Source organism: Lethenteron reissneri, unplaced genomic scaffold (genome assembly GCF_015708825.2).
Source record: "Lethenteron reissneri isolate LAM-NWPU_2019-01 unplaced genomic scaffold, ASM1570882v1 scaffold_1271, whole genome shotgun sequence".
Lineage (NCBI taxonomy): Eukaryota > Metazoa > Chordata > Hyperoartia > Petromyzontiformes > Petromyzontidae > Lethenteron > Lethenteron reissneri.
This window is the reverse complement of record NW_026890972.1, coordinates 38546-45450: the sequence shown is the minus strand read 5'-3', so window position 1 is coordinate 45450 and position 6905 is coordinate 38546. Positions and strand designations below refer to the sequence as shown.

The window sequence follows — 6905 nt, the reverse complement described above, 5'->3', positions numbered from 1 at the left end:
TTTCTGTTCTTCATAGCCCGGGAGTCGGCGTGCCAGTCGACCACGTGGGGGGACGTTATGGATAAGGTGGACCCTTTCCCAGGCCAAAGTTACAAGAATCGCTCCCCAAAGGTGTGTATGGGTTCTAGATTTGAAGCTTTCGTGACTGCAAGGATTCATACTCTTAGTTATTTCGGTAAAGTCACCACGTAGGTAAAAAATGAAATAAAAATTAATAAAAATAAAATAATAAAAATCACGACGTTTCGGAGGCAACACAAGTCTCCGTCCCAGGTGGGACCATCACAGCTGAATTTGCTGTATCAAGTGAGGCAGGGATTCCAAGATGCAAGTTCTTAAATACAAGTTAAGGAGGGAGGAGGGGGGAGGAGCTTATCACAATCTGGTAGCCAATGAATGGAACGTATTGGGAGGGGGGCGGGGCTAAAAGAGAGCACGATGTGTATGGGTCTGTAGGGTTAAAACACACGACATTGTCTCGACAACGAGCACACCATGTCACCTCACCATCACACCAAAATATCACGACACCAACTCTCCCCATCACCTTCTCATCACACTACACGACCACCAATTCAATACACCATATTAGAGCCTCATCATGCCTCTATACCTTCACAATACACCATCTCTCGAGAACATTCCACTACTTCTCCTCTCCATATCACAACACCATGTCCCGACACCATCACCGCATCTCTTCACCGTCCCACTCATGCAGGCACTTGAAGTGGCCATTTATTACCAATGAAGACAGAATGATATCAGGCAGTCACATGAATTATGTCTGTGAGTTGATTGGAAGTTGCCATTCCAGTTGCCTACTATAGGCGCTCAGTGAAGTTTCTCCAGAGTATGGGCTTCTAAATATTTATAATGGAACATTCTGTGAAAACTATTGCCAGAGATGATTATTGCCAACAATTGTATGAAACCGTGACAATCGAACAAAGTCTTGAGTGCATGCATGGGGTTTATGAGGATATATGAGGATGTGACATGTATTTTGATTCTATAGGAGTTGGGATATTTAGAGGTTAGTACTACATGTACAATGTGATACAAGTATTGATGGATAAGGCATTGTGTTAACATCAGGTGATAGTGTGTACTAAGCAAGTTTGAATGACTTAATGTGGGTGGCTGCATCTGTACATACATGTGTGAGTATGTTTTTTGTTTGGGTTTATGTGCACGTCCACGTTTGCGTGCCTGTGGGTATGAATGTTTGCTTGCATGTGCATGTCTGAATGTTCCTTTGCTTATCTTTGCTTGATCAGAGGATAATTGGGGAGTTGAAGGACGTCGGCGGGGTGAAGCATCTCCAGGAAAAGAACCTTGGCAAAGAAAGATGCACCATGGAAGAGGAGCGCCTCTTTGAGGTGCAGCGCATGGCCAGGGCGAAGTGCCGCACAGAGGAGAAGTACTTCCGAGACTATCTCCTCAAGAAGCGCCTCATTCAAGTGAAGTACTTCATTGATGAGAAGCATCATCTCGAGATGAAGTGTCCTGAGGAGAAGAATCTGGAGGAGGAGGAGGAGGAGAAATGTCTCGCCAACGTGAAACGCGTCGAGGAGGAGAAGCGCCTTGAGCAGGAGCAGCGCCTCGCCAGCATTGCTACCATCACCATCACCGCCACCACCGCCACGGCCACCACCACTGCCACCGCCACCACCACCACTGCCGCCACCGCCGCCACCGCCACCACCACCGCCACCACCGCCACCACCAACACCGCCACCGCCACCGCCACCACCGCCGCCGTCACCGCCAACACCACCGCCGCCACCGCCGCCACCACCACCGCCACGACCGCCGTCACCACCGCCACCACCGCCAACGCCACAACTGCCGACACCGCATCCACCGCCACCCCTGCCACCACTGCCACTGACGCTGTTGCCGCCACTGCCACAAAACCCTCCGCCACCACTGCCACCTCCACCACCACTGCCATCACCACCACCGCCGCCACCACCACCACCGCCACCACCACCACCGCCACCACCGCCACCACCGACAGAGCGCAAGAGACGCAGCAGCAGAGGCACAGGCCTCACCGCCTGCGGGACAGACGGAGAGAGAGGCGGTCGTCACACGTCACCCTCGCGTTGAAATCGCCCTCGAAGCAATCGTTGCGCAAATCGTAATCACGCAACACTTTATCTGCTCGCCGGCTTGTTACAAAAGAGACACGCCGACACCAAGAACACGCGCATCTCCGGTGAGCGCACAGTCGGCTAAGTATGGTGCGGAAGAAGTTCAACGCACACACACACGTGCGCAGACACACAAAGCAAACGCGCACACACACGAGCCATTAGGAGTGAGCAACACCCCTCAATGCGCGCGTTGCTGTGCAAAGATTCATACTCTTTGGATTTTTCGGTAATGTCACGTAGTTACATTTTTTAAAATCCTTTATATGAAGTTCGCTTGCTTGCGCGCTTACGACCGTGCAAATCTTTCGGTCGTTTTTTAACCCACTTCCCGTGATCCAATCGAGCTGACATTTTGCACACAGACTCGTTGTGCGTGACAATTTATTTTCTTGAAAAAAATTTTTGCCAAAATTTTCCACTTTTAAGGAAAATTTGTTTTTCATATTTAATTTTAAATACCAATGTGATAAAAATGAAAGCCGTCTCGGGTGTGGACCAATCAATTTCAAGGACAGTGCATATCATTATCAGGGTCGTCTCTATTTCGTTTGCATTTTGACTGCAAGTGTTGTGGTCATTGCAAACACGATCCCTTGTATAAAGGTGTCGGTTGTGTTGCCAGATAAAAAGGGTAAACCCCTATTACTATATCTTGCTACTGGCAAAGGAGGTATCATGATGTAGATTCCATAACTTATACCACCAGGCTGTGTTCACCCAACAACCCACTCAAACACGAAACAACACTCGGCCTAAAGCGATTGTCTCAAACGCATTGTAAGCACACGGCGACATGAACGCAATCGCAAACACTGACCAAAGCTTCCTCGCAAACTCCCGAAGCTGAAGAGATGGAGGTGGAGGGGCTGCCACTCATCATGACGACGACGACGACGACGACGATGACAACTGCAGAGACACACAGGGACGTGTCGGTTAGCCTGAAGCGCAGTGAGGACCCAACCTGACAATGACCACCAATCAAGGGGGGTGCTGCTGTTGGTTGGCATCATGGTCCACAACTGAACTCGGCTTTTAGAGACTGCAGCACGGTGTAATCACCTCTTAGGTTTTTTTTTCCGGTAAAGTCACCATGTAGGTAAAACATTTAAATTAATAAAAGTAAAATAAAACAAATGAAAAAATTCACGACGTTTCGGAGGCAACACAAGCTTCCGTCTTCAGGTGGAACCGTCACAGCCACGACAGCTGTATCAAGTAAATGAGAGATTGCAAGAGCTACCACTCCGTATATATAATGGTTGGAGAGGGTGGAAGGGCCAAGTACGGCACACTTTTTATTAATATGGCAAGGTGAGGCTTAAGAGGCTGAGCCTTTGTTATCACCACCACAACGCCGCCGATTCACTAAAGTAGCAACGTCGCACACATCGAGGAGACACGATCATTACGGCGGGAGATGATAGATGTACGTATGTTGTCTAGGATCTATGAAAGCATTTTGGATTGGGGATTGTTCCAGCTATTCTGATCGATTAAACTACACGCATTACAAATTGTCCATTTTCTAGCTCTGCTCTGAGGCCATAAACACTCAACTCTTTTCTCACCAGGAAAGGGCCGCTGAGCTACCCGGCTCTTTTTCAGAAGCGACCTAGCCACCGATGGTAGCCTAACGAAGCGATTCATTTCGTGAAAATTTATAGCAGTGGGTGGGTGTGTGAGTGGGTGAGTGAGTAGGTGGGTGGGTGAGTGGGTGAGTGAGTAGGTGGGTGGGTGAGTGGGTGAGTGAGTGGGTGAGTGAGTGGGTGAGTGGGTGGGGTGAGTGGGTGGGTGAGTGGGTGGGTGAGTGGGTGAGTAGGTGGGTGGGTGAGTGGGTGAGTGAGTGGGTGAGTGAGTGGGTGGGTGGGGTGAGTGGGTGGGTGAGTGGGTGAGTAGGTGGGTGGGTGAGTGGGTGAGTGAGTGGGTGAGTGAGTGGGTGGGTGAGTGAGTGGGTGAGTGAGTAGGTGGGTGGGTGGGTGAGTGGGTGAGTGGGTGAGTGGGTGAGTGGGTGGATGAGTGAGTGAGTGGGTGAGTGGGTGAGTGAGTGGGTGGGTTGAGTGAATGGGTGGGGTGAGTGGGTGGGGTGACTGAGTAGGTGGGTGAGTGAGTGGGTGAGTGAGTAGGTGGGTGGGTGGGTGAGTGGGTGAGTGAGTGGGTGAGTGGGTGGGTGAGTGAGTAGGTGGGTGGGTGGGTAGGTGAGTGAGTAGGTGGGTGAGTGAGTGGGTGAGTGAGTGGGTGAGTGGATGGGTGGGTGAGTGAGTGAGTGGGTGAGCGAGTAGGTGGGTGGGTGAGTGAGTGGGTGAGTGGGTAGGTGGATGGGTGGGTGAGTAAGTGGGTGAGTGAGTGAGTGGGTGGGTGGGTGAGTGAGTAGGTAGGTGGGTGAGTGAGTGGGTGAGTGAGTGGGTAGGTGGGTGAGTGGGTGAGTGAGTGGGTGAGTGAGTGGGTGGGTGAGTGGGTAAGTGGGTGAGTGAGTGGGTGAGTGAGTGGGTGAGTGAGTGGGTGGGTGAGTGGGTGAGTGAGTGGGTGAGTGAGTGGGTGAGTGGGTGGATGAGCGAGTGGGTGAGTGGATGGGTGAGTGGGTGAGTGAGTGGGTGAGTGAGTGGGTGGGTGAGTGGGTAAGTGGGTGAGTGAGTGGGTGAGTGAGTGGGTGAGTGGGTAAGTGGGTGAGTGAGTGGGTGAGTGAGTGGGTGAGTGAGTGGGTGAGTGAGTGGGTGAGTGAGTGGGTGAGTGAGTGGGTGAGTGAGTGGGTGAGTGGGTGAGTAGGTGGGTGGGTGAGTGGGTGAGTGAGTGGGTGAGTGAGTGGGTGGGTGGGGTGAGTGGGTGGGTGAGTGGGTGAGTAGGTGGGTGGGTGAGTGGGTGAGTGAGTGGGTGAGTGAGTGGGTGGGTGAGTGAGTGGGTGAGTGAGTAGGTGGGTGGGTGGGTGAGTGGGTGAGTGGGTGAGTGGGTGGATGAGTGAGTGAGTGGGTGAGTGGGTGAGTGAGTGGGTGGGTTGAGTGAATGGGTGGGGTGAGTGGGTGGGGTGACTGAGTAGGTGGGTGAGTGAGTGGGTGAGTGAGTAGGTGGGTGGGTGGGTGAGTGGGTGAGTGAGTGGGTGAGTGGGTGGGTGAGTGAGTAGGTGGGTGGGTGGGTAGGTGAGTGAGTAGGTGGGTGAGTGAGTGGGTGAGTGAGTGGGTGAGTGGATGGGTGGGTGAGTGAGTGAGTGGGTGAGCGAGTAGGTGGGTGGGTGAGTGAGTGGGTGAGTGGGTAGGTGGATGGGTGGGTGAGTAAGTGGGTGAGTGAGTGAGTGGGTGGGTGGGTGAGTGAGTAGGTAGGTGGGTGAGTGAGTGGGTGAGTGAGTGGGTAGGTGGGTGAGTGGGTGAGTGAGTGGGTGAGTGAGTGGGTGGGTGAGTGGGTGAGTGGGTGAGTGAGTGGGTGAGTGAGTGGGTGAGTGAGTGGGTGGGTGAGTGGGTGAGTGAGTGGGTGAGTGAGTGGGTGAGTGAGTGGGTGGATGAGCGAGTGGGTGAGTGGATGGGTGAGTGGGTGAGTAAGTGGATGAGTGGTTGAGTGAGTGGGTGAGTGAGTGGGTGAGTGGGTGAGTGAGTGGGTGAGTGAGTGGGTGGGTGAGTGGGTGAGTGAGTGGGTGAGTGAGTGGGTGAGTGAGTGGGTGGATGAGCGAGTGGGTGAGTGGATGGGTGAGTGGGTGAGTAAGTGGATGAGTGGTTGAGTGAGTGGGTGAGTGAGTGGGTGAGTGAGTGGTCATTTATTAACACGTAATTCAACTTGTAGAAAACAACTGTACTTGTAAACGAATGTGATTGTTAAACGGTGTTAATTTTTACGTGGCCTTGGTTATATAAATAATAAAAGTACGCGTCTACACGGAGCTCTCCCATGCGGGGCCGCGTGCCCCGATTTGCGGCCAAGATTCAGGCGAGACCGAGGCTTACGAGCAAAAACCGGGCCGCGTTTTTATTCGTTGAAATATAAAAAAAGTTGCATTCAATTATCGACGAGAACGTAATGTAAGCTCACAATAAACGAACTATTCCAACGCGACATTTGAAAATCGATACATTCAAGTTATAGCTTAAAGCAATAAAAATTAAACTCGAATTAAAATCAACAATTCGAGGCGCCTGAGTGCGGCCTAGCGAATGGGGCTACGCTGCACCACTCGGCAGACTTCCCGCATTTAGAACTCAACCACTGACGTTGTATTATCACGGAGAGCCTTGGGGGGTCGAGTATTACTTAGAGCACATGCTGCGAGTTTATTCGCGTTCTCGTCGTTGTTGTTGTTGTGAGTCAGCGAGGGGTGACGCTGGAACGCCGCTCGACTCACCGAGTGGAGGATGTTGCCCGGCAACTCTGGGGACGCGGGGGACGTGAGGGGAGGGGGCATGACGTCACTCGCTCACCTACTCACTCACCCACCCACTCACTCACCCACCCACTCACTCACCTACCCACTCACTCACCCACCCACTCACTCACCCACCCACTCACTCACCCACTCACCCACTCACCCACTCACTCACTCACTCACCCACTCACCCACCCACTCACCCACCCACTCACTCACCCACCCACTCACTCACTCACCCACTCACTCACTCACTCACCCACCCATCCACTCACTCACCCACCCACTCACTCACCCACCCACCCACCCACTCACCCACCCACTCACCCACCCACTCACTCACCCACTCACTCACCCACCCACTCACTCACCCACCCACCCACTCACCCACCCACTCA

At 52.7% G+C, this 6905-nt stretch overlaps 1 long non-coding RNA gene across 1 annotated transcript; it reads right to left on the bottom strand.

Annotated features, from left to right (window-relative positions):
* Positions 1–712: 712 nt before the first annotated feature.
* LOC133361874 (uncharacterized) lies at positions 713–3072 on the bottom strand. Its single transcript, XR_009757431.1, has 2 exons — positions 2980–3072; positions 713–1523 (listed from the first exon to the last, which is right to left on the bottom strand). It is a non-coding gene; the product is annotated as an uncharacterized LOC133361874 (long non-coding RNA).
* Positions 3073–6905: the final 3833 nt, after the last annotated feature.